The sequence below is a fragment of the Herpailurus yagouaroundi genome, unplaced genomic scaffold (assembly GCF_014898765.1).
Source record: "Herpailurus yagouaroundi ecotype Mexico unplaced genomic scaffold, PumYag 250, whole genome shotgun sequence".
Taxonomy (NCBI): Eukaryota; Metazoa; Chordata; class Mammalia; order Carnivora; family Felidae; genus Herpailurus; species Herpailurus yagouaroundi.
The window spans coordinates 7,242,023-7,268,720 of NW_024412467.1; the positions used below are offsets into that span (position 1 = coordinate 7,242,023).

The 26,698-nt window shown below is 45.5% G+C and overlaps 1 long non-coding RNA gene across 3 annotated transcripts in view; it reads left to right on the plus strand.

Moving 5' to 3' along the window:
* LOC121020457 (uncharacterized) overlaps window positions 1-25,989 on the plus strand; it is a 31,121-nt gene extending 5,132 nt beyond the window's left edge. The window contains exons 1-5 of one of the 3 annotated variants that reach the window (XR_005786136.1): window positions 5,005-5,761; window positions 21,811-21,889; window positions 22,040-22,139; window positions 22,650-22,699; window positions 25,529-25,989. This is a non-coding gene — a long non-coding RNA (uncharacterized LOC121020457). Of the gene's footprint in view, window positions 1-5,004; window positions 5,762-18,812; window positions 19,737-21,810; window positions 21,890-22,039; window positions 22,140-22,649; window positions 22,700-25,528 lie in introns of those variants that run through there. The other 2 variants (XR_005786134.1, XR_005786135.1) reach the window with 2 other exon arrangements.
* The last annotated feature ends 709 nt before the right edge of the window (window positions 25,990-26,698 follow it).

Here is a 26,698-nt window from a genome sequence, read left to right on the forward strand (position 1 = left end):
AATTTTCCCTTGTCGTGTTTTGGTATTTCCTTATTAAGAATATGCCATTTCTATATAGCTTTTCATATTTTCTCCCTAGCGTAGCTTAACGTGAAAACCGTATATTCAGTTAGATACTCCTCCGTGTCTACAAACACCATCAAAAAAGGAAAAATACGCCTGGCTCTGTGGCTATTTTCATCAGCTGTGGGTCTGAATGCTTCCGTGTGATTGAGATGCAGGCCCTTCTCATTTACTTCCAGGAAACAGTCCCAGTTGTCTGAAGAGTCAACACCTTCCGACAGGGACCATGTGGCCAGCCGTTCATTAACTCCCACAAGGCTCCTTGTGAATTTGCCTCTCTCCCCATGACCAGTGACACCGTCTCGAGAGCAGAGGTGGCTTAAAGCAATATCGTTTCCCTGTTTGGGTCCTCCAGGTATCACCAGGCATCGGTCCTGAAGGCAGCATTGTACCCGGGTTGAAGGTCTGTGATGGAACTAAATTGAATGCTAGATGCCGTTTTGGAAACTTAACATCGAGGATTACGAACAGCAAAAGAACAAAAGCGTGAAAGACTTTTGTTTGGTTGGTTGGTTGGGTCGAGACTGGAAAACAATGTAGAAAATCCTTCAGGAGCAGACTCTTTGAAAGGTGACTAACAAATACAGGGTGATGATCTAATTCGTTTACTGGTTTACATCTGCAGATCTTTGGCTTTCGCGCCGTATTATTTATTTTTATCATCCAGTCCATTTCTGTTGCTTCACATCCCTATACTCAGAGGTCAGGTGGAAGAGAGAATGTGAAGGCAATGCAAGAATTTAAGAAACAACTTGTGTTATTTCTACTTACCTGGACCACCGCTTCTGAATATTTTTTAATATCGGTTTTGTGATTTGACAGCAAAGCTAAAAATCCCGAACTGGCTCCACCAGTCTCATGTAGTTTCCAAAAGGCAGTTTCTGTGAATATCAAATAAGATAAAATGCACGAAAAAAAGAGGTACTTTTCCACTGAGCACCTATCTTGAGTTATGCCAAGTTACAGATGTGGGGACACCAAAATACAAGACATTAAACTTGCCAGCCAGTGGAGAGACAGACACAGGAAACAGAAACTGTGACGAACCATTAAGATCCCTAAAACCAAGGTCTGAGGAGCCATGATAATACTAGGGAGCCCAACAGAGGAGGACAGGGCACTCTGGGCAGAGGGGCCCGCGTGTGGAAAAACAGAGGGGAGAGATGATATTGTCACTGAAACCTTTAAGTAATTAAAACGGGGTAAACATTTTGGTAGAGAAAATGGCAAGGCCTGATGTATAGGAGTCTGGTTCATAAACAGTTTTGTTTGCCACGGAAAGCCATTGGCTCTTACCCTGTGGGCAACGGGAAAGCGCTCGTGAATTTGCAACAGGGGAAGCGATGAGTGGAAAAGCCTTGCGAGGCTGTCAGGGGTGGTTGGAGGAAGGAGTGTAGGAGCCGAGTGCAGACGTCAGGAGCTCACCGACGACGAGGCAGGAGCTCGCACAGCAGCAGTGAGCTTTGAAGGTGAAGAAGAGTGGAGCCGCCAGAGACACCGAGGGCAAAACGGCAAGGTGTCTGGTCCTAGAATCACCTTAATCCAGAAGACCCCGTGCATGGTCAGCGGCCCATCCTGTCTCAGGCTCACCATCCCCGGGCTCATTTCTCCCCTTGTAGCTTTCCTGGAGGGGAGGTTTTCTTTTCCATTTTGTAAGAGTTACGGGGCCCGCCATGAGTCTCGGAAGGATTCTTCTGCGATTTTCAGATGCCAAGAATGTTGCCAATGACATCACATTTCTAGGGTAATTCTTCCCAACTCTGTGAGGACAGGAAGCAGACCCGTCTGACCCCCCTGCTGGGTCCCCTGCACAGTGTCTGCCAGAGACTGGATGCTCCGTAAGGACTTGTTGGATGTGCCCGTGATAAACGGTGCAGGGCCTTGCCAGCAAGATATCCTGAGAGGTCAGAGGGGCAGACGGAGCTACGCGATGAAGTGACAAAGTTGTAAGCAGGCTCCGTGATGGACTTGGTAATGATAGAAACCATGTGTTGAGGTCTCGTACGTCTCATGCACCAACATAAACGTGTTTTGTGTGCATTATCTGAATTCTTACAGCAACCCTTCGTGGGTGCTGTGTTTATCCCCACTTTGCAAACGAGGAAACCAAACCTAAGAAGTTACAGTCTCGTGACTGGCAAAGCCCCGGCTTTCATCCTGCGTGAGTCAGGGGCAAAAACCTGCCTAAACCACCGTGCTGGATTTCACGGTGCCTTGAATGATGTGAATTCGGTCAAAAACGACTATTAAAATGGGTCAGTCCTTTCTTTCCGCCTTACATTTCCGTGTGTTTTCATCTGTGGATTGTTTCACGTCATTTCTCAATACACATGCCTGGATTTGACAGACGTGGGTTGTCTTCCTCCTCCCTTTCCATTCATCCTCTCCGTCCCCCCTAAATGATGATACGCAGTCGTTTGTTGGGGTGAAGGCGCTGAGCAGTTAGATCCATAGGTCTCCACGCCGTGTTTTCCACTCCAGCCTCTCTCTTGTGGGGGCTTGAGTCTCCCTGGCTCTCTCCCTTTAATCTCCCCTCCCCCATCCCTACGAGTTGGTAGGTAAAGCTATGGGAGGAGTAGCACTTGGAGGTGAAGGTACTATTAACACAGCAGGTACTGCTAGTGAGAACAGCGTCCTTGCAGCCTTCAAGGAAGATCAGCCACTGGAGGGTAGGGACGGGGTGTTCTTTATCTCCCTGTGCATCACCTCATCCACTGGCTGGCACCGAGAGGCACCTGAGAATTGTTTGCTGATCTACCGAAGTATGGACGTATGGGAGCCATTCGGGAGGAAAAAAACTCACCGCTCCTTTTTTTTTTTTTTTTAATTTTTTTTTCAATGTTTATTTTATTTTGGGGACAGAGAGAGACAGAGCATGAACGGTGGAGGGGCAGAGAGAGAGGGAGACACAGAATCGGAAACAGGCTCCAGGCTCTGAGCCATCAGCCCAGAGCCTGATGCAGGGCTCGAACTCACGGACCTTGAGATCGTGACCTGGCTGAAGTCGGACGCTTAACCAACTGCACCACCCAGGCGCCCCGCACCGCTCCTTTTATTTGCTGTGCAACATACTCTTCTTTTTTTATATGTTTTGGACACGTTCACACAGTACCTTCAACACAGACCTAGGAGCATCTTTTCCTTTCTCTCTCTGTGATTTAGCTCATCGCTAATAAATGTATTCATTATATACGGGGTACCATTACAAGAACAGACCTCTTACTTATCACCATGCAGATACACATGTCTGCTCGCCTTCTTGGTCTCAGATGAGTAGCTATCCGTATCACAAAGCTTCCACAGTAAACCGTCCTTGGCTTTCAATATGTCTCTTCCTTGAAAGGCTAATACTGCGATATGCTTTAATTTAATGGCAGATTTGGGTAATGTGCTCCCATTTTACAAATACTGTGGCTAGTCTTAAAAAAAAAAAAAAAAGAAAAGAAAAAAGAAAAACTTTTGACCATAAATTGTTCTCTGAATTCAAGAATGTCTCTTATTTGTGATATCAATTCCCCTTGTGCCTCGGACTTTGTTTTTTTTTCCATTTCACCTCCAAAATTCCATTGAAAACATCTGCTAAGGACTTATTTAAACAGCTAGTTAATGCTTTATAAAGCTCAGAGGCGCGCCCATCTGTTCCAGGAGCATTCTCTTTTCTCAAGAGCTAGATCATATCTTCTACCCGTCTGACAGCTGGGGTTGCATCAAAACTCTTAATTTCTCTATCAGTAGTATGGCACCTTGCATTAAAGTTTATACCTGATTTTTTTCTCTCTTGACTTGCTCTGAACAAATATAAGAACAATCAAGTTATTTCCTTTTTTTTTGGTTTTACTTAGCTCTTTCGATTTTGTTTTCATTTTTAGAGCCAAGAGGCCTTCTTTTTCTAATCTTTGTAACAAAATAGAAGTCAGGGTGTGGTTCCGATGGGTTACATTTCTGGCATCTTGCTCCTTGGACCCTGTCTGCAAACCCCTTGAGCTTACATGAGGTCCACAGGGATAATCTGCATACCCCTTACTAGAGAATGAAGACCAGTCCCAATATCCCCTCCATCCACTCTCCTTGGAATGTTTCTGCTTTCTCACGGATGAGGCAGAAGCAAATCCTCCATATCTCCCGACAGGGGAAAATTCTTTTCCAGCTCTTCAGATGGTCCCAAAGAAGTGCACTGAGATGACAGAGGAAGCTCCCTCTTCCCCTCCACTCCTTTCCGGGTGCTCAAAGCACAATTATTACTGTTCGCCACACAATCTGTTTCTCTCTCCTATGTCCATCATTTTATATTTTCAAAGTAAGCGAGAAGGTTCAGGAGTTACAGGACCAATTCTCAGAAATTTCTTTTGTTAGGGGCCCCTGGGTGGCTCAGTCTGTTAAGCGTCCGACTTCAGCTCAGGTCACGATCTTGCAGTTCGTGGGTTCTAGCCCCGTGTTGGGCTCTGTGCTGACAGCTCAGAGCCTGGAGCCTGCTTCCGATTCTGTGTCTCCCTCCCCCACTCACGCTCTGTCTCTCCTTCTAAGATAATAAACATTTAAAAACTTAAATAAAAAAAGAAATTTCTTTCATGAAGTCTGCGTGTGGGGATCTGTTTCATCTTCTTTAGGGTATCTGGTACCTGATATATTAACGCATCGGTTGACAGAGATTTAACTTCTGGCTCCACTTTGCTCACCGCATAATTTATTACAGGGACAGCAATTCAGAGGTCCTCATTTGCTCTGGTCTTCATTGCTTATCAGAGGAAATCGGATGGCCTCTTGCAGGCATTTATCCCCGACATACTCAAACGTTGATTCACCCCATTGGCTGCCTTTTTCTGATGTAAGAATCCCAGTTCCCTCAACCTTCGTCCTGCGTCCATCTTCCGTTCTTCTCCTGATTTTCAGGAATACCCTCTGCGAGGCGGCTACACACTTAGTCTCCTTTCTTTTGCTCCATCAAGTACAGGGATGCTGGAAGGAAGAGGTACCTCACACATGTCATGCTGACTTAAAAACTTAGGGTTTATTTTTGGCTAAAATTGAGGATTTAAGAAAGGGCTTATCTGACTGAGGTTTGCCCGAGAACACTGTCATGCCCGTAGGTGTCTGATTCCTTCTCAAAACAGAGCTCCTGTGTCTCAGAGAGCAAGCATAGGTCTCCATTTGGTCCCCAACCAAGGAAAATACTGTCAGTTCCAGCGAGTCAAATACAAGGTCATCTGTGCCAGTCCATTAAAAAAAAAAAAAAATCACCCAACTGCCATTGGTAGATGACGGTTTCTAAGCACAAATCCACAGACTGGAAAAAATGTGTGCAGTTGCTTTGCGTTGATGTAGGCATGGCTGTTTTTGTTTACCATGAAGAAAAAAATAAAAAGACTACTTCCTGTACTTTTCTTTACACACGACAAGAGCCATGTTTCTCTGTAAAACCAGTGTGCCAAGAAGGCTAGTAACAGAGCTGGAAAGTTATCCCGTATCCCGTCCCCCTTCCCATACTCTGGGGATGTGCTGGCTCATCGGGTTGGAATTGTGCAGCTGTTCTGGGATCTGAGGATCTCCACACTTTTGGGCAGGTGTGGAGATCCTGGCCAGGATCTCCGTGGCCAGTTTTTTCCTGCTGTGGAGAGAGTGGTAACGACAGGATTTGTGCATAGTTTGTTACCCAAACGGAGTCATTGTTGAACAAGATATCTTCAGGAAAGACTGGCAGGTAAGTCTATCTGCTAGAAGTGAAGCAAGTCTGTTTTTGTGTTTGTTTGTTCCTTCATTTGTTTTTTTAAGAGGCGGTCCATGGACAGCCATCTCTAGGGAACATAGCCAAGAAGGAAATGCATGGTTATCTTGATCGTTCTCCCTTGTTTCCTTTGGGGCCTTTTGTTCATCTGGTTCTCAGTCAACTTTGAGACTCGTTTTAATTTATGCTCTCATTTGAAGAACAAGTGGAGTGCAAGCTCTTTGAATGTTAGCTGACACCAACATTAGATGGCCCTCTAAAGAGCATTAAAGTTTTATTGTGGGCTCTTAGAGATTAAAACAAATCTAAATCCAAAGATCAGAGTTTCTAATGATAGAACTACAGGTGCAGGTGGTAGGGGAGACGTTTCCAGTACTCTCAGACTCATAGCTGGTCACTTCATCTATCTTTAAGGCCAGGATCTCTGGAAAGATGGTCATGTTTTACAGGCGATCATGGGCAAACTCTAAAATGTCCTTGTCGTCAAAAGTAAAACATAGAGATTCTAATTTGCATCATGGTTTTCTGGGTCTTTCTGGTTGGACTCTTTCCTGGAGATCTTTTAGATTTTCTTACATCCTGTTTCCCAGGCAAGGCATGATATACATTTCCTTACTGCCTTCTGAGGCTCTGGGGGCCTCTGGAAAGTTTTCCTCTCCCTTTCCCAAATTCTTTTGAAGAAGCTTCGTAGCAGTTTCAAGGGCATTTATTTTCCTGCAGAGCAGATGGAGGAAGACAAGAGCGGAGTGAACTTTCTCATGTTTTCCACCGAGAGTCAAGTGTTTTTATCCGACTTCCTCTTTGCACTTGAAGCCATCGTCTCTAAGAAACTGTTGTAATATCGAAAGCAAAGCATAGAACCAAAATTCATTGTCATAAAGAATATATATATTACGGGATTACTTTCAACTTTGTGAATCATTAAGACTTTTCCTGTGAGATAATTGTCTCTTGACTAGGCAATGGCTGCTTCTTTACCTGGTCAAATCCCGGCCTTCCCCTCCGAACGCTACCACCCAGAGTGATCATTCTCACATCAGTTACTCCATCAAATAGCTGGCATTTAATCGTGTACTGGCTTAAGTTTGCGTTGTTACCGTCCTTAAAACTTTACATTGTGTTCAGTATGTGTTATACCTTCATGACATCCCTATAGGGCTTTATTCTTCTGATCAAACGGGAAGTATAACAAGTATGGGGCTTCAGAACCCTATTTAATTCTAAATCTTGGGCTGGACACAAAGACACACATGGGTTCTCGAGTAGTTACTTTAACATCCTGGCAATCATTAATGTGAAAAAAGCAAAAAACACAACTGCTGAAGGGGGGATCTGTGATGCACCCAGGACGCCAGCACAGAAGACATGCTTGCAGTTACCGAGTGTGGACATGGGTCGTGAATGGACCACAACATAACCCCATGATGGCCGTTGTTTGGTGATGTCATGGGATAACTGTGAACAGCAGCATCAAAGCCACCTGAAGTACACCTTACGGTATGAAAATATGTAACTATTGGTTGCTAGGAAAAAAAAAAAAACAGAAGCAATATCTTTAAAAATAAGCTCATAGGGGCACCTGGGTGGGTCAGTCGGTTGAGCGTCTGACTTCGGCTCAAGTCATGATCTCACAGCTCACGAGTTCGAGCCCTGCGTCGGGCTCTGTGCTGACAGCTCAGAGCCTGGAGCCTGCTTGGGATTCTGTGTGTCCCTCTCTCTCTGCCCCTAACCCACTCGCATTCTGTCTCTGTCTCTCTCAAAAATAAATAAGCATTTACAAAAATAAGCTCATAAAAAAACTCCAAAAATAAATCTCTTCTACTTGCTCAAATCTGATCAAATTTACATGTGTGTGATGTTCAAATGAAAGCCAGTTATCCATTATCATTTAAGCCCACACATAAATGCAAAGTCATTAGTCTGATAAGGAAAACTGTATTTATATATCAATCATTATTTGTTGTCCACGGGGGATAAGAAATCCGTCTTGGTCCTCTATCATTCCCAAGTTAATATTTGGTTTACTGACATATCTTCGAAAGAGATTTGTATATACTATCAAAAGTGAGGCAGAAAACTAATATTCATTGAGCATCAAGAATATGTGAGGTGCTGTGTTATAATTTCAACCTTTATTTTATCTTTGCATCTGTGATCTGAGACTAGATATTGTTACCTCCATTATTTACAGAAGAGAAAAGCAAAGCTCTGAGAGGTTAAATAATATATCTATAGCTACATTTGGGGAGTGCCAGGACCAGGATACAATGCCAGGTCTGTAAACTCCAGAATGCGTTATTTCCAAACAAAAACACTTTGGGGAAATCACAAATGTTCACAGCGCCAGACTTAACAAAGACATTTTTAAAGTGCAAAATGTCATTTATGGGAAGCAATAACCTTCAGTTAAATAAACTGATGTGTCATTTACAGTTACTTTTCGAACCCCAGATGGACGTTAACTGGTCTGGTATTTCATATCCCCTTCTGCCCAGTCTCCTACCTACCCCACTTTGCCCCACTCAGGCTACAGGAACTTGCCCAACTTTCTATTGGTGTTTGTGGCACTGAGACCTTCGTCAACGGGGACCGGCTTCCCACATGCCTCGCGGATCCGTTTGATGTCCCAGGTATAGTTCTTGACCACAGAAGAGCTTTGTTCTCTGAGCAAACTGAACAGGAGAGGTTGCAGGCTCAGAGACACCAGGCACCATCATAGGCAAGGGGGAGGCCAGGAGTTGGGAAAAAACAGTTTTGAGTCAGAGTCTGAATGATGATGCATGGGGCACGGGGCTGGTATCACAGGGCCCAGTGCTCAGAAGGGTCCTGTGCTTGGCTTGACAGTGCTTCCATTCTGGAAGTCTTCATCATTTTATCTTCGAGCCTGTGTTTTGCAAGTGAGGCCCGATGGGATGAGGAAGCATGAATGTGAGCAGAGGAGATGTACATAAGGTGCACGTCCATTGTCTCCTGCAGTCCCATTTGAGCACAGTGTTTGTGATGTCCATGGGCACAGAGGTTCAGTGGACCCAGACACGTGGAAGTTTAGCAAGACTGAGAGTGAGCACAGGGTGAGCACTGCTGGCCCCAAGGGACCGTGCTTTCTGCTCAAATCAGAACTTTCAATGCAGACAAAGGGCAGTTGCACTGTAAGAAACATGACTACCAAGGAACCTTACCATGTCCTTTTATTTGTCAAACCACCTACAATGAAAACAGATCATTGAAGCAAAGAGACAGATAAGACGACCCAGAGTGCATGTCTTTTCTGTCCTAACTTAGTCATCCTCAGGGTGGAGAATTTGGTAGAATATGAGCATATCAACAAGTGAAATGAAAACAATTTTTATTTTTATTTTTATTTTTTTGTGAAGCATTTCCATTGTTTTGGTTGAGAATGAAATCTATATATACACAGATGCAAATACAAGCCTAGGAAACAAAAATTGTGTAATTTCAGTGATTCTGCTTCAGAGCTAAATGCACTTATATTTGCATTTAAAACTGGCATTGCATGATATAAAGATGAGCAGTAAAAATACTAATAATTTAAAATTTTAATTTTTTTAAAATTTGGAGCAACTTTAAATAGCAACCGAAAACTGCCATGACAAATTGAGAGATTGCAGAAGGAAGCTTTATATTTTAGGAACTTTAATGGCATTTTTCCTGCTTTTGGAACAAGGGGGCTCACATTTTCATCTTGCACTGGGCCCCACAATTCATGAAGCTGGCCGTGGTAGGGTGCCTCGCTTCTTTTCCTGAAGGCCAGCAGCTGGATTTATGCCCCAGTGAGGGAGATGGGTGGGGTTCTACTCTGGAGACACTGAACAGCTGCAGAAAAACAAAAACAAACGAAAACAAAAACAAAAAACCCAACTTCCATTAACTTAGGAGTTCACCAATAAACACTGGACTTCCCCCCCCACTGCCTGCCCCACTCACACTAGAGAAACACCTACAAGGGTCCGGGCCCTTCCATGCACACTGGATTTCCCATCCGTTTTAGGGCTTTGCTCTATGAACAGACAGCCAAAGACCTGCAAATATCAGAGGAAAGCTTCCAGCCGGCCAAAGGGCAGCCAGATAAACATCAGATCCCCCGGGGTGGGGTGGTGGGGGAAGAGGGCATGAGGAGACTATCTGATATGATAATGCATTGGGGGAAAAAACAAAAAAAAACCCTCCTGAGATTCCTGTAAATCAAGCATTTGAAACGGTATCGATGACTGATATATAGAAAACCACGAAGTCTCAAAAAGTGTGACAAAAATTGATGGCACGAGAGAAAGAAGGACATCAGAAAGAGCTACATGGCCTTTCTCTTATAATGTGACCACTCTGTGGTGGGTTAAATAAAATTCTTCTATGACTTTACTTGGAGGGTCTAGTGAGGACAAGTAGAAAAGAGTGCAGGAAGCCACTGCTCATCTAGCAGCAGAAGTCAGGGTAATTACCGAGGATGATGGGGATACCCTCCAGAGGAAACAGACAAGGAGGTTGGAAGCGATGCCTCCCGGGAGCACGGCCGAGCAGCGAGAGGCTGAGAGAGTAAGCGGGGCTGGTTGTTTTTCTTCAAACCTCCTTTACTTCCCTTTAATTTTTAAACTCTGCACCTGCATTGCATGGACGGATCTTCGCGGTAAAGGAAAGGAAATCCCATAAAATGAAAAGAAAAGGATGTCGGTCGCCTTCCAGAGTTTCCAGGGAGGCTGGAGAGGTATGGTTGGGAGCGGGGCAGGGACCAGAGAAGCGTCGTGGGGAGGACGCGGCGGCTACCTCCGCCGGGCAGCGCGGGCCCTGGCCGGCACCGCCTTCCCCGCCGTGGCGTCCGGGAACCTACCGGGGAGCACGTGCCCTCCGCCCTCCCTGCGTCTCTTTGTGGTGGCCCCCGGGTCCCGTGTCTTGGCTGGTGGGGTCTGATTGGCTGACGAGGTCACGAGTCCACGAACGGCAGCCAGTTTGGTGGGGGTAGCAGACAAGAGGCCTTTCTGTAGAGGGGATGAACTCTGCTTCCGGGAAAGGTTCGTATGGCAGAAGGTGTCTAATTTCCAGGAAGGAGATTCGGATGTTGGGCAGCTGAAAAGAAGAATATCAGAGGCATATTATGGTCACTTTCTGATGAAAGTACAGACCACTTTAAGCATTTTTGTCTTCTTCCCTCTGTCAGGCAGATTTTTAGGGAATCATAAGCTTTTGAGGGCTTAACTCTAGGGGAGGATTCATAGTATCTATCATCTATCTATCTATCTATCTATCTATCATCTTTCTCTTCTTTTTATCAATTTATCATTTTCCTATTAGTAAATCTACTTACCTTACACTATGCCCAAGTGTTGTCATTAGTAAGACAATGGTATAACACAGCAGATACTCTGGAAAAGTGTGTGTGTGTGTGTGTGTGTGAACAGCAGAAGGATGCGCCAGGGTGGCTCAGTCAATTAAGCAGCTGACTCTTGATTTCAGCTCAGGTCATGATCTCACAGTTTGTGAGATCAAGCCCCACGTCTTGATGGATTCTCTCTCTCTCCCTTTCTCTCTGCCCCTCCTTAGTTCTCTCTCTTTCTCTCTCTCTCTCTCTCAATAAATAAATAAACGTTAAAAAATTTTAAAAAGAAACACACATTCCAAGGGAAACCAGGGGACTCTACAAATCAAAAACTTAAAATAGGAATGAGATAAAGACGACCACTCTACCTAAAGAAAAAAACAGAGCATCCCCCAAAATTAAAAAAAAAAAAATGCCTGTCTTACCTTCTCCTTCATTAAAACTGAGGAGTAAGCAGTGCCTTTTCAAATAACTCTCCAGGAGCCAAGCGCAAAGTTTGGGACAAACCGTGGACTTGCCTGTCATTTCTGTAAGGACTGTGCGTGATGTTCACACGAGCCCCTGGGGTGGGGAAGAGGGCTCTGCATCAAGGAACAGACCGATGGTGAAGGCAGCACCGGAAAGCCCATCATTTCTCCAGCCCATACACACCCGGGAGTTGGGTGTGCCATTTGTTCAGTTGGCCTACGAGAATAGGTTCCTATTAACTAACTTTGATCCTAGTGATCTGGAGCCGTCCATAGGAAACCAAGAGGGTTCACAGACACATTTGTTGCATATTTCAGGTACTCCCCAAAGGTTTGGTGCTGTGAGGGGTGACGGGGCGGGGAGGGAGGAGACGGATATGCCAGCAAAATCGGTATTCCAGGAAAACAGTCTGAGGGCCATGCTGCAGGGGGTTAGCTCTGATTGTTCTAGATAATGAGCGTGTGCTACGTCCTCATATATATTTACATTATAAATGTATAAAGGCACACGCACACACAGCAGTATCTTTAATTTGAGCAAGTAAGACATTTCGGCTCCCTACCTTTGGCTAATTCTCTAAGCTGCGAGGTTTATTGTGCTGTAGAATACTCCTCCACCTGGATGTAAAGCAATTTGCATTTCCTCAAGTGTGAAACCAATTCGCTGCAGGTATAGACCCAAGTAATTACAAATATCAGATGCAAGTTTAGTAATTGCATGTCTTGTCTGAAAGTGGTATTCATAGAAAATATAACTTGAGGGGAGCATATCAAGAGTTTGTTTGCCTGAAGAACAAAGCCCTCGCAGATAGCTGGTGAGCTGCGATCAGGTTGAAAAGTCAGTCTAATCTCTACGTTTAACGAGGTTGATGAAGAAAACTCATTAATTCCAATTTTTGGAGAAATATGTTCACGCCGGGCATGGAGGAAAGGAGGACTTAAACAGGTGGCCTGAGATTCGGGAAAAAGCCCGATTGGTTTTAAACTGCAACTCGGAACGAAGACAGAATGTTGATACTATCAGCGTCTGGCAGGCAGCTCGGTGGAATATTTAGCCTTGCTAGATTGGGCTTCATACCAACCAGACGAGGTTTATTTCGGAAACTGGAAATCTGATGGAGATATGACGGAGATATGAGGGCAATAACCCTAAGCTGGCCCAAAAGAGTGCTGTGTGCAGGTGATTTGGGGGTGTGGTGGGGGTGATATGGGGGAAGAAAGGCAGAGAGGTTTATGATTGATTTTTTTTATTTTTTTTTAACGTTTATTTTTGAGACAGAGACAGAGCATGAGTGGGGGAGGGGCAGAGAGAGAGGGAGACACAGAATACGAAGCAGGCTCCAGGCTCAGAGCGATCAGCCCAGAGCCCGACGCGGGGCTCGAACCCATGAACTATGAGATCATGACCCGAGCCGAAGTCGGACGCTCAACTGACTGAGCCACCCAGGTGCCCCAGGTTTATGATTAATTTGAAAGAAGTAAGACATATCTCTTACCTGTAAATAATTTAAGTAGAAGCTTTCTGGGAGAAAAAGGCATCTTAATAAAGTCAAATAATCCAATTGGCTCTTCTGCCATTTCGGGTCTTTTTGGTCTCTGTCGTGTCCACTGATGTAAGTTCTATTCCCTGGGTCTCCTCTGCAGAAAAACTCAATCCTTCCTTCCCATGACCAGTGACACTGTTGAAGGCAGCTGTGGTATGTTCTGTAATTGTCTCTTTTGAGGATCGGATACTCCTGTTTCCTTCAAACCTTCCTCTTCATATATTCAGCCATTTCCTCCGCCTGTTTCTTTTCCCAGAATTCATTCGTCAGACATTTATTGTGCACTAACTGTATGCCAGGCATGCCCAAAGCTAGGGCTCTGAATCAAAAAGGATCTATTCCCTTCCATAAAGGAGGGCTGAGGCTAGTCGTGAGACAAATGCAAAATCTATGCCAGAATAGGTGCTATACTAGGGATATGCATAGAGTCTTACGGAAGAAGCGTTTGTCTGTTTTGTGCAGAAATAAGCAAAATGTGTCGGGTAGGGTTTGATACAGAGCAGAGAGGGTCTCTTGTGTCTTAGGATTTAAAATCTCTCATCTGCAACTATACTTATGTGCCCCTTTTCATACCTAATGCCATTTATGTATGCCTTTGATCTCTGTTTCTTTGTCATACTTGTCAAAAATTGTTTATTTTATTATTATTTTTATTTAATTTTTTTTAATGTTTATTTGAGAGAGAGAGAACATGAGCAGGGGAGGGGCAGAGAGAGAGGAAGAGAGACAGTCCTAAGCAGGCTCTGCAAGTCAGTGCAGAGCCTGATGCAGGGCTTGAACTCAAACTGTGAGATCATGACCTGACCTGAAATCAAGAGTTGGTGGCTTAACTGACTGAGCCACCCAGGCACCCCAATTCTTATTTTTATTTTTAATAAAATAAATTTTATTTCATTTGTATTATTTTAATAATTTTATTATTTAATAATATTTTATTATTAATATCTTCTTTTATTGTACCAACTCCTTCTACTTTAAAAATGATTTTTGTGTCACTTATAGCTTTCTGAGTTTATTTTCAGTCTTCTTGATCTCTAGTATATTCTTTTAATTCTATACATTTCCTCTGGGTACTGCTTTAGCCACATTCCAAAGATTGTTTTTTTAATGTTTATTTATTTTTTGATAGAGAGAGAGGGAGAGAGAGAGAGAGAGAGACAGAACATGAGTGGGGGGAGGGCCAGAGAGAGAGGGAGACACAGAATCGGAAGCAGGCTCCAGGCTCCGAGCTGTCAGCAAGAGCCCGACGTGGGGCTCGAACCCATGAACCGTGAGATCACGACCTGAGCCGAAGTCGAACACTTAACCGACTGAGCCACCCAGGTGCCCCAACTCCAAAGGTTTTGGTGTATGAGGTTCTCGTGGTTGCTCAGTTATAAACAACTTGTAAAGTTGGCTTTGTCCCACCCCAAAGTTCTCGCAGTGACTCTCCTCAGATCCTGACGTCCCTGCCAAGAGGACGCTTGGAGCACTCACCCCTGCAGAGGGCCACCCTCCTTACAGGGTCCCTTTGCCCTCCACAGCCATTTTGAAGGGAGCAGCAACATGGCTCTAATTAGGGTGGACGGTGAGGGGAGCTGGCAAATGGGTATGTTTTTCTCAGCCGTGTTGCCAACGTGAGAAATTGAGCTTGGAGAAAGACCCCTTGCCAGAACAACTAGTTAAAACAAGAATGTTGATTGCGTCCGGATTTCATCAGAATGTGATGAGGTGCATCATTAAGCAAGGTGGGAGGCGGTGGACTTGTGAACATCTATTCTCCTCACTCAAAGCGGCAGGGTTCAGCGTGAGCACAGGTGATCCTCGTAAAGCTCTGTTTCAGGTGGGTGCCTGCTGGGCTGGCGCTCAAGGCGATGATGTCGCCCATTGGGTCCTTGCTCTGTTCCCTCCCTTCTTAAAATCACTTTGCCTTCTGAATGCAGTGGTCTCATGTTCCTCTTACCTCTTTTCCTATGAAAAGCCGCCCTTAAGAAAGGATCCAGAAAGTCCGAGATACAAATGATGGATACTTGATGTACTGCCTCATCCAGACGGACACTCGTTTTAAAGGGAACACAAAACCTGAAGTTGAAGGAAATCAGCGTGATTTGTAGACCTACGGGGGACTATTTGTAGGCAGCAGGAGATCCAGACTCTCGTGTGGGTGGGGGCTTGGCTGGGATCTTAAGTGGATGAAGAAGTTTAGGTGGTTCTCCCTCAGAGGCCATCCCCCCCTCCCCCGCCCCCCGGGGACCTTCAGCTGTATCTGGAGACATTTTTGGTTGTGCTAACTGCTGTGGAGGGTACTTACTACTGGCATCTAGTGAGTAGAGGCCAGGGATGCTGTTAAACAGCTTACAATGTGTAGGACAGCATCCCCCCGCCTCACCAAGAATTATCTGAACCCAAATGCCAAGAGTTCCGAGGTTGAGAATGCTTGGCTTAGAGAGACATGTATTTGGTAGTGACATTGGACCCCGTATTGAAGATAGAGCAGGGAGAGCTTCAGTGTGCTGACTGGAGAGCACCTTCCTTGAATAAAAGGGCTCTCACTCTTTAGCAGTCAACTTATTGTCCCATGACCCAGTGTAGACAGATCTTCTGACTTCTTCGGAGAATTAAAACAAAACAAAACAAAACAAAAACATCTTTTTACATGAAATTTCTACATTCAAAAATAGCAAGCTTTAGTCCAAATGAACAATGGTTAAGGGAGCCACACCAGACTCAGCTTCCCAGTGGCTACTTACAAGCCCTGACCCAGACAGTCTTGCCCCAGCCACGTAGTTGTGGGCTCTAAATCCAGGGCTTCAAGGTATCTGGAAATTTGTGGTCATCTGTCCTGTCCCCAAAGACCACGACCGTACTACTGAGGCAGGAGCCAAGGAGAGGTCTGCTTCAGCTGTGTGGGGGGGGAAAAAAAGTATGAATGTTCTAAAACTGTTCTAGCACCATTTGACATAGTTTCCCAAAGCAATTTTACCTGTTCCCATTGTAAAAGTCTCTTGGGTTCTGGATTCAGATTCTGGACATTTCAGATTCTGGACCTTTCTCTCACTAATCCAAGTATCTACTTGACAGAGTTGTTGCAAGGATTAAGGAAGAGAATATACATGAAAGTCTGTAGTGTAGAGTTGTGTGACACTGAAAGAATTGTTAGCGGACCCAGATGCAAAGATAATACGACACTGTTTGACTGAGACTGTAGGTTTTTGTTTTGGGTGTTTTTGTTTTGTTTTGGGTGTTTTCTTTTTTTTAACTGGGTAGAATTAGTGACCAGCTCCTGGGATAATGAGGTGAGTTCACTCAGCTTGAATTTGGAGGGTAAACACATGTCCTTTGTGTCTGGGAGGTATGCTTGAGATTTCCTTTGTCTCTCCCTGCTTTGGGGAAAAGCAAATTTGGCATGGCCTTTGAATGTCTGACTCCCCCACACTTTTTTTTTTCTCTAGTGTGGAAGCTTTGTAAATTTGCCTTGTTAAAAACAAGCCCCATCTTCGTACCTGCTGAAACCTAGTTCTCGTCCAGAGGCTATGCGATGAACAAAGGGGGCTAGTAATACCGACCGCACGGGGTGCAGACAGCCCGGCCCACGCAGGTACACCGCTCCAGCCGGGGAGGGCGGCTGTGTGTAAAGGACGCCTTTTATTGTGACTCTTTCACCTCCCCCAGCCCAGCCCTGGGCCGTGAGAAGAGGAGCGTTGTCAAAGAGACAGGCCAATTTTACCCATCTTACACAATAGCGCATTACAGACTTTCCAAGAAGACGCCGTTCAGGGTGAATCACCAAATTCAGGATGAAAAGGTTTTGATTTGCAAAAGCGCTCAAGCATTTCTCCTTAGAGCCGGAGATGGCAAGGCAGGAACCGACGTGCGTGCAGCTGCCTCACCTTTGGGCCAGGTGCACTGGCACGCGCTCCGAGGTGGTGCGGGGCTGGTGCAGCCGGCATTCACAGGCGCCTTTGTCACACCCTGGGTGCCCGGGGCCGTGAGTGCCTTACTTAAAGGCAGAAAAGAGTGAGAGGGTGCTGGTGATGGCGGGGTATTGAAATGTGCGGAACGGAGTCGAAACACGAATTGCAGGTTCACGTCGACTGGAATTACTGTTAAAATTTTCTGGACCTCAATTGGGTTTCGTGAACACAGGGAAGAGGTGATGAGCGAGGATGCTAGACTGAGGATTGTATCATTTGGGATGATTTCAGCTACAAATAGCAGAGAAATCTCTCTGAGATGACACAAGCCCTTCTACTCAAAGTTTGGGCTTAGAACTAGCAACATCACCCCCACCCGGGAGCTCGGAATTGTGGGATCCTCAGCTCCAGCCCACCCCTTCTGGATCCGAATCTGCATTTTGACAAGAGACTTGGGTTACTTGTCTGCACACATTGTAGTTTGGGAAGCACAGCATTAAACAAGGACCTTTTTTTTTTTTTTAAATGCATTTCAGATAGCAAGCCGGCTAGGGGTCAGCAGTGCGGGGGTCCTTAACTCAGCAAGTCAACGATGTCAAGGAGGACCTGGGTGTTTTCCATTTTTCTGCTCTGCTGTGCTGTGTGTGCTTCCTTTTCCACTCAGATTCATCTTTCTGTGGTCACACGATGGCTGTAGAAGCTGCAGGCTTTACCTCCCAGCACAGCGGAGGGAGAGGGTAGGAAAGGGAAGCTTCCCCCTCCTATAGGCCTTTTTGACAGCAGGGAAACATTTGCCAGAAGCCACTCAATAGATTTCTCCTCGTGTTACACATCTCATATCCGATTGTCTAGAACTGCAGCGTGTTGCCCATTCCTAAACCGGGTGCTGGCAGAGGGACTAGAATAAGGACGGTTGGCTAAGGCCAATGCACATTTGCCCTCTGGGACGAGGTAGGAGCCTGGCCTCCTTGGAAGCACATGGTGTAAGCATAAACACAGTGTGTTTCTGTAACTGGGAAGAAACAAAGGTGGGTAGGGGAGAGAGCTGGTGGGAAAAGCAACGGTGTGCGTGCTGCAAGAGCTTTCTGGAGGCTGGTCACTTCTGCCTTGGGACATGAAGAATTTCCTCTTGAATGTTTGAGAGTTGAAAAAGAACTCACTCTGAAGGCCCCTCCTATGACTGATCCAAGAGAGACTGTCCCAGGGACCTATATAGCCTTGGATAGTTTGTGCCACAGGAAATTGTTAATGATAGAACAATGCAATTTTACAATTTTAGGCCTAGACAGCTAGGAAGGATTCTTTTCAAAAAATTTTTTTATGAAAAAAAATTTTTTAATGTTTACTTATTTTTGAGAGGGAGAGAGACGGAGAGTGAATGGGAGAGGGGCGGAGAGAGAGGGAGACACAGAATCTGAAGCAGGCTCTAGGCTCTGCAGTGCTTCCCAGGCTAATGCGAGCACTTTCTCCTTTCCGGCTCCCTCCCTGCTCCCTTTCTTTCTCCTGCACAGAGCCCGACGCGGGGCCTGAACCTGTGAACCACAAAATCATGACCTGAGCCAAAGTTGTACGCTCAACCGACTGAGCCACCCAGGTGCCCCAAAAGGATTCTGTTTTTTTTTTATGTTTATTTATTTTTTTAGAGGGAGGGAGACAGAGTGTGAGTGGGGGAGGGGCAGAGAGAGGAGACAGAATTCATCCGAAGCAGGCTCCAGGCTCTGAGCTGTCGGTACAGAGCCCGACACGGGGCTCAAACCCACAAATCGTGAGATCATGACCTGAGCCAAAGTCAGACACTCGATTGACTGAGCCATCCAGGTGCCCCTTTACTGACTTACTTTGAAAGACTGGGATAGATCCAGTGGATCCCTGAGCCTGTATTTTCCCTCTTAAACTCTTATTTCTGAGGGGCCGAAAGAGAAGAGGCAAATACAGCATTAGACTGCTACAGTAATAAACGTATCATGTTTAGGTCAGAGGAGACTTTCTGCACACTATTCTTTGCCCTGTTTCTGACCACTTTGGGAATATTGGATTAGTTCCTAGCACTGTGTTTTAAGGAGGACATTAAAAAGACCCTGGGTAACGATGATGATGAAAAAATTACGGACAGACATTATACTAAACACTTAAAGTTTTTTTTCACTAAATCGTTACGAAATCCCTTTGAGGCAGACATGCCAAAGTTGGAAAAAACTGAAGCTCAGGGAAATGCATGAGCCTATGGACAGCTACTTAACAGTGGTGCTGGGATCTGAACTCAGAACCATCTGACTCCAAAGTCTATGCCTTTCACACCACGATAATCATTAATTTATCTAAACATTTATTATATGCTAGGCATTGTTCTAGGTGATTTATCTTAACAATCCTCACTAAACACCTAGGAAGCGGGGAATATTTGTTACTCCATCTCACAGGTAAGGAAATTGAAGCTTAGACTCTCTGAGTAACCTACCTGTATCCACACACCTGTCCCTGGGTGCGGGTATGAACCTATGCCCGTCTGACTCCGGAGCTCCAGGGCTCACTGCTACCCTATTGCTTGCAGATGTCAGAGCAAAATTTCGTATCCTCTCTTGCTCAAGAGAGCAGAATTAGGATTTGGAAGAACTTTCTAAGAATCCGTCTGTGCCAACAAGACTATCTCAGCTACAGGAGAGCTGGCTGGAAGTAATGAGCATCGCGGTCAGGGACGGTTGGCTGAACTCACCATATGTAAGCAGATGTCGAATCGGGTCATTTCCAGAGTCTTTGTCAAGAATAGGGGTCTGTAAGTGGTCTGCCTTTTTAGGGGCCGGGTCATTTGGCGATTGGAAGGGTGCACTTGGCAAGAGGAAGAGGTAGGTGGAGAAAGATTCCATTATCTTCAGGTTCTTTGCTCCCCCACACTCAGACCCCACCGCTGGCTCTCACACTCCGGCTGCCCACACTTGCAACTTACTGTCAGTGATGCTCTTTTCCACATCTGGACCAGTCTGTTTCCACATTTTTCCTTTGAAATAAGACTTGGACCCGTATTTAGATATAATCGCCACTTCCCCAAACACCCACGCTTGATGATCTAAAAGCCTGTGTCTTCGCGTTGTGAGCGACGGGTTAGCGCTTCCCTGAATGCAAAGCTGGGGTCACACTCAACTGCGGAAAGTACTTGCCCAATTTCTGTGGACTTAAGATTAGTCCGTGGCAGCCCTGATTTGTTCTGAGAAACGTATACAAATAGAACGTTTGCCCAGAGAAGCATTTCCAAATGTCTCAGGCCAGCTTAGCTCCATTCTGGGAAGAAACAGAATGATGGCTCAGCGACTTGAAACTCAAAAAAGCGAAGGAATCCTGTCTTTGAAACAGGGGGCTGGGGCTCCAAAGGTGGCTTCCCAGGCTAATGCGAGCACTTTCTCCTTTCCGGCTCCCTCCCTACTCCCTTTCTTTCTCCTGAGCTCTGCTCCCTTCTGGTGTCTGCCTTTTCACTTTGAAAACCATTGGTTTCAAAAAGGCATCTTTGGCTGTTAGTTTTGTGTGTATCTGATTTTATGGGTTTGTGGAGCTCCTGAAATTAAATTAATTTTAAATGGGTTTTAATTACTAATGCTTTGGGCCATTGCCTTTCGCAAAGTCAACAAGACAATCAGGGTTACCTTAGTTTGTCTCTTTGAGGACTGTACGCATTCATTTGGGCTCCTGGTACACAGAAGAGCTTTCGAACTAAAAAAGTAAACACATAAAATAAAACCACTGCTATATTTGAACATCTGAATTTATTTTTCTCTCAAAAAAAAAAAAAAAAACAAAAAACAAAACAAAAACCAGCCACCTTTGACTTAGGAAAGAGGATTTTACATGTGCCCGAAAGGATTTTTGTTTGTCAATAATATCTCATTATTTTTCAAAGGTGGGGCGAGTCTCTGTCATAATATTATGCTATGTAAATGCCAAAGCAGAAGGTGAATTATGACCCGTAGGTTTGAATTCTCTTCTCGGCCCCACACAGAATACTTTGTATGTGACATTTGAGAAATGGGATTGCTTCTCAATATAGTGTCCCCTCGTAAATTGAGGGTAATCAACTCCTAGCTCAAGACTGAAGGGATAATGAGATGATGTTCAAAATGGCTTTTAAGTTTCTACCTATAGAGGTTGAAGGTGAAAAAGGAATAATGCAATGCCTGTGAGTACCCCCTCCCAGGAGGGAAGGCTACTCATGCTGCTCCCAGTGGAATGTTCTGTTCAATCAGGGGCCATCACTTGAGTGCTTTGATAATAAGCTCAGATTGACTGCAGATAAAAATGAGAAAGGTTGATTAAGTCATTTAGTCCCTTGACAATTTTGCAAACCAAGTGATTTCTGTAAGGATCAGTCTTAAAAGCATGGATGGCTGCCCAAAATAACCCAAGTTCTGGGTTCTACCCACTGCCCCTTCTCCTAGAAAATATTGCAAGATTTTGGCTGTTTTCTCTGAAAATTAACATCAAACTTCCTTTCTCTAAATGTAGGCTATTATTATTAACGATTCCCAAGTGGTCTGTAATACCTCTTTCATCCGTCTTAGTTGAAAATGTGCTAAAATACACCCAGGTATGGTTGCCAGCTGGTTAATTCATTAATCAGTTACATTCATTGTATAGTGTGGCCAATATAAGAATTTTTCTAAGCAGAATATAACTCTATATCTCAGTGTCCAACTATATTAATACAGAAGATCATCAGAAGGAAGGAGTGATTTAAAATAAACGCTCTGAATTTGAGCTACTTGGGACAAATGCAGAAAGACAAGTAACTTTTTTTCCCTTTTAGTTTCTCCCTAGAACTGACTTCCCAGCAATCCTACTGAAGTCACAGAATACTGCATGTGCAAAGCCAAATTAAAACACAGGTAATTATTTATCAGTAACACCAACACATTGCGTTTGTCTAATGCTTTACAGTTTCTAAAGTGGTTAAGCTCATCCTCCTTACCGTACCAGCTTATTTTTCTTCAGACGTTTTTAAAATAATCTATGCAATTGTCCTGCCTTTATAATAGAAGTCATCTTCATTTATTTAGTCCTTGTTGGGGTCGTGTCTGTTTGAAAATTTAAGAAGCAGATGATGTCTGAGAATATTCCTGAAGCTCAGATTCCAAGGTGAGGCATAAACACAGGCAGACATGTGTTCCACCACACCCCCACACACACCACACAAATACACACCACACACACACACACACACACACACACACACACACACAGCTTCTTTCCCCTTTTTCTTGGCTGATATTCCCAGTCAGAAATGACTTTTCTTTCAAATCCCCCTTGATAACTCATAGTATGTGTTATTGCTTTCAATGGCTGCCCACCACTGGAGTTTTCTTTAAAGGCAAAGAGTCTGGATAGGAGAAAAATGAATCCGAGGAAGGAAAAAAAGAGTTTGAAGAAGAAAACACAATTAGGTAAAAAAGAGAAAAGCAAATGACGTACCTTTTAGTTACGCGATCCTTCCCAAACTGTGCTTTTCTCTGTGACATATAATTTAGGCTCCACGTGGATTCTTAGTAGTTGGGAATACATTTGGAATAAATTGTCTTGTTTTGATGACTCTTAAATATAGACCACTATTTGAAAAAATCATAACTGATAAATTGTTTTCTCAAACAGGACCAGCGGAATTGACCAGAAGGAACCTCAGAAAGGAAACAGGAGGGGAGGTATGTGGTGAAATGCTGGGGTTTGATAGGGTCACAGACAGGCGTGCTGCCGGCTGCGCTCTGTTTGTACTCAGTTTTCCTTCAAACCCAAAACTGCTCTTAAAAATAGTCCAGTCAAAAAGAAGCAGCATTGGTGGGGGCACCTGGGTGGCTCAGTGTGTTGACTGTCCGACTTTGGCTCAGGTCGTGACCTCTGCTGCCAGCACAGAGCTTGGAGCTGCTTCAGATTCTGTGTCTCCCTCTCTCTCTCTGCCCCTCCCCCCACCCTCTCTCTCAAAAATCAATAAACATTTATAAAAAAAAAAAAAAAACAGAAGAAGAAGAAATGAAGCCATTCTCACTGTGGGCATTTGGCTGCCTCCTCCCCGCACCACCAGGCCTGGTCAGAGCCTCTGTTCTCTGCACCCATGGAGCCCTTCAGGACCCCCAGACAGCCCTCGGCTAACAGCTGTCCTGTGTCCCTCTCAGTAAAGGGACTGGGGACAAGCTGCTCACAACAGAGTCCCCGGGGGTGGACAAGGAGGCCCTGAGCAGGCTCTGCCCGAGAGACACCAGAGAGTGAGATGTGGTTTAATGAAGTAAAAGTGGTAAACTGAGCCCAAAGAAGGACCGCCTCCCCAGAGGCCCACTTCTGAAGATGACTCATGGACTGGGGACCCTCCCTGAGGCCATCTTGGGAGGCACGGGCTCAAGATGGAGGGCCACATGAGGGAAGGAACCCGGTCACTCTGTCACCTCTGGAGCAGAGTCACCCCTTCCAGGAACGCTGGGTCGAACAGGGGCTACTGGCTCCACAGAAAGTCCGGGAAATCATAAGACCTGCCAGTTGTGATTGATTTCTCCTGAGTTGTTAGGGTCGGAATCCAGGTCTCTTAGTTAATACCTTTGGGGACATCCGTCCGCCCGGGGCCCCTGCCTGCCCCCACTGGCCACATACAGAGGAGAGAAGAAGACTCAGAAGGGTGGGATCCCCGGGATCTCGTGGGCAGCACCAGGCTTCCTGCAGCAGAAGGAAACCTTAAATCAGGAAAATGAGCCTCACCCAGGGACAGGGAGAGGGGCCCCACCACTCTGTCCTAACTTGCTCTGGTGTGAGAAAAGGGACATGGCCTGGCCCTGCTTTGAGCCCCCTAGGTCTGCTGTAGGGCCAGGTGGGCCTGGAGTAGCGGGGGCTCCAAGCTGCCATCAGCCCTTTGCACTTGAGCCCGTGCCTGTGTAAGTGACATCCCTTTCTGTTTCAGGGCCAAGTTAGGGAGAACTGCTTTCAGGCCCCTGGCTGGCCTCCCCTTCCCCCGGCCTGACTACTCTGCTCTGGTTGTCGGGCACTTGTTTATCTTAGAGGCAGAACATTCCCCGGGGTTCTGAGCCATCGGTAGAGACCCACAGGACGCTGGCACTTGGAGACAGCGCTGTGGAGCGCGATGCAGCCACGGAGGGCCTGCCGCCCATCACCAGATCCACGTTCCAGCTGGCCTTGGAGCACCTGGGTGGTGGGGAGGGGGCACCCTGTGGGTGATTTCTGAAAGCTGGAGCCGTGTCCCGGGCCTCTGTGTGTTTCCCTGGGAGATCCCGGTCTGTACCACGGTGCTGGTTTGAGTGTAAAGAGACTACGAACTTTAAGAAGTGTGAAGGCTCTAGGCAAACCGTGTTCTGCCTGCAACAAAGTCTGTGGCGAACGTGGTGAGAATTTCGCACCAGTGACACAGGCCGATGAGGCCCTCAGGCACCTGGGGCGGAGGCCGGTCCTCTCACGTACAGACCTTGTGCTTGTCGGCGATGAAAACAAACCTGAGCAGGTCGTCACTCCAAGACGTCACCGTCAACTCCCTGAAAAAGGCACAGAGGAGCCAGCCCCCTAAATTTTCCCAAGCAACTGATGAAAAACCCATCTTCAAGGCATCAGAGAAGGACAGAAGACAACTTCAGGAGGAAATAATGGGTGGTTTGAAGGAAAGTCCAGAACCGTCCAAACAAGAAGTTGCAAGATGGAGGCAGAGAGTCCAGGAAAAGGAGGAGGAGAGAGAAGGGCTGGAGCAGCCGAACGCAGGGATGCGGCAGGTCTCGAGGGAGAAACTCAGCCAGTTGATATCAAAGGCAGAAAACCTGCTGATGACCTTCCCTTTCTCTGATCTCCTTAGAGAGAGGGTCAGTCAAGCAAAAGAGAAGATGGCAATGGCCCCATCCACCGGTCAGTAGTTGATCTTAAGAGTGTCATCGACGATGCTGACTTCAGGGTGTCCCTTCAAAGTACGAAGAGGAAAATCAAGAAATAGCCAGACAACTGTGGGAAGGAAAACAAACAAATGAACAGCTCGCAGGACAAATAACAAGACTCCAAACCGAAGAAGCACCTTTGTAGCGTGAAAATTCACAGCTTGAAAGTGAGATTCTGCGGTTGAAGCTGAAGCTTCCAGTTCTGCCTGGATTACATCAAGAACACATCGTGCAACGTCACAGACAGTTGTTTGAGGAGGAAACAGGCTGCTTGGGAGTCGAGAAGAAACTTCCCAGCGTGTGTAGCAGCACGAACTGCACAAATCAGATTCCCAGCCTCTAGAGGAAGACGGCCGAAGACATGGGCAAAGAATGGAGAGAAGCACTGCCTCCAATCGAAAGAGATCCATGGGCGCCTGGGTGGCTCAGTTGGTTGAGCGTCTGACCCTTGGTTCCGGCTCAGGTCGTGACCTCCTGGTTCATGAGACTGAGCCCCGCCTCAGGCTCTGCACTGACAGTGTGGAGCCTGCCTGGGAATCTCTCTCTCCCTCTCTCTCTGCCCCTCCCCCACTCTCCTCTCTCCCCAAACAAATAAATCCTCTTCCCTGAGGACAGAGCTGGAGAAAGCTGGACGGCAGCTGTGTTGACTGGAGGAACCTCGAGGAGCTGAGAGAAGGAAAGGATCACCACAGGCAAACGCTGGTCAACGCCACGTCTGACTCCCAGCCTTTCCCAAGTGGCCCGTTGGCTCCCGGTGCTCCACTCACAGCCCACAGAGGCCCGCAAGTGTCCGGGGGTCCCCTGGGCCACCAGCCCCCCAGGGAAGAGGAGGGTCACGTGCTGAGGGCTCAGGGATCGAGGCTCCCCTGCAGGTGTGGCCCGGCCCACGGCAGCCAGGTCCTGGTCACCCACAGCCTCGGCGCATCTGCAAGTGTCTTCTGTCTTCACAGTCGTTTTCACTGATCTCTTCTTGGTTTAGTTGCTGTCATTTAATTGCTGCTACGGTCGTTCTTATTCAAGTAGATATAACATAATTTTGGGATAGTGTTTTTCAAATAAAGATTCATTTGATATAATTCTTGTGAATACATTATTTTCACATCATTGGACACTGCAGATTTAGATAATGTAAGTATTGTATTTTGATTTAAATAAAAAGTCCACTATTACTTTATCCATCATTAAAATTTGGCACGCATACTGAGATTTAAAACAATAAAGACCATTTTTGTATGGCATCAGCATTTTTGTGTGTCATTTTCAGATACATGAACATGTATTAGAACTCTGTACAAGAATTTAATATTTTCCTGAATGACTTGATTTTTTTTAATTGGGAAAAAAACCTAAATAATAAGATCACTCCATTAGAAGGTCATAATATTTCAGTTAGATTAGCTCTAAATTCATAGATTAATTTAGGGGAGTTTAAATTTTGCAACTCATTTTTTTCATTGAAAAATTTTTTTGTTTTATTTAAGATATTGTTTGTTTGAATGTTTTCAACTCCCATACAGTTAAACATTTTTTTTTTAAGATTTTTATTTTTAAGGAACCTCTACATCCAACATGGGGCTTGAACTCAGAAATCCAAGATCAAGAGTCACATGCTCCACCGACTGAGCCAGCCAGACACCCTAAAATAAGTTTTCCCTTGATGACACACACACACACACACACACACACACACACACCACAATATAGATATGAGTTACTTTAAGTTAGTATGTCAGCAATGGAGAATAATCTAAAAGAAAGCGGCAAAATTAAAGAAATTTAAAGAAA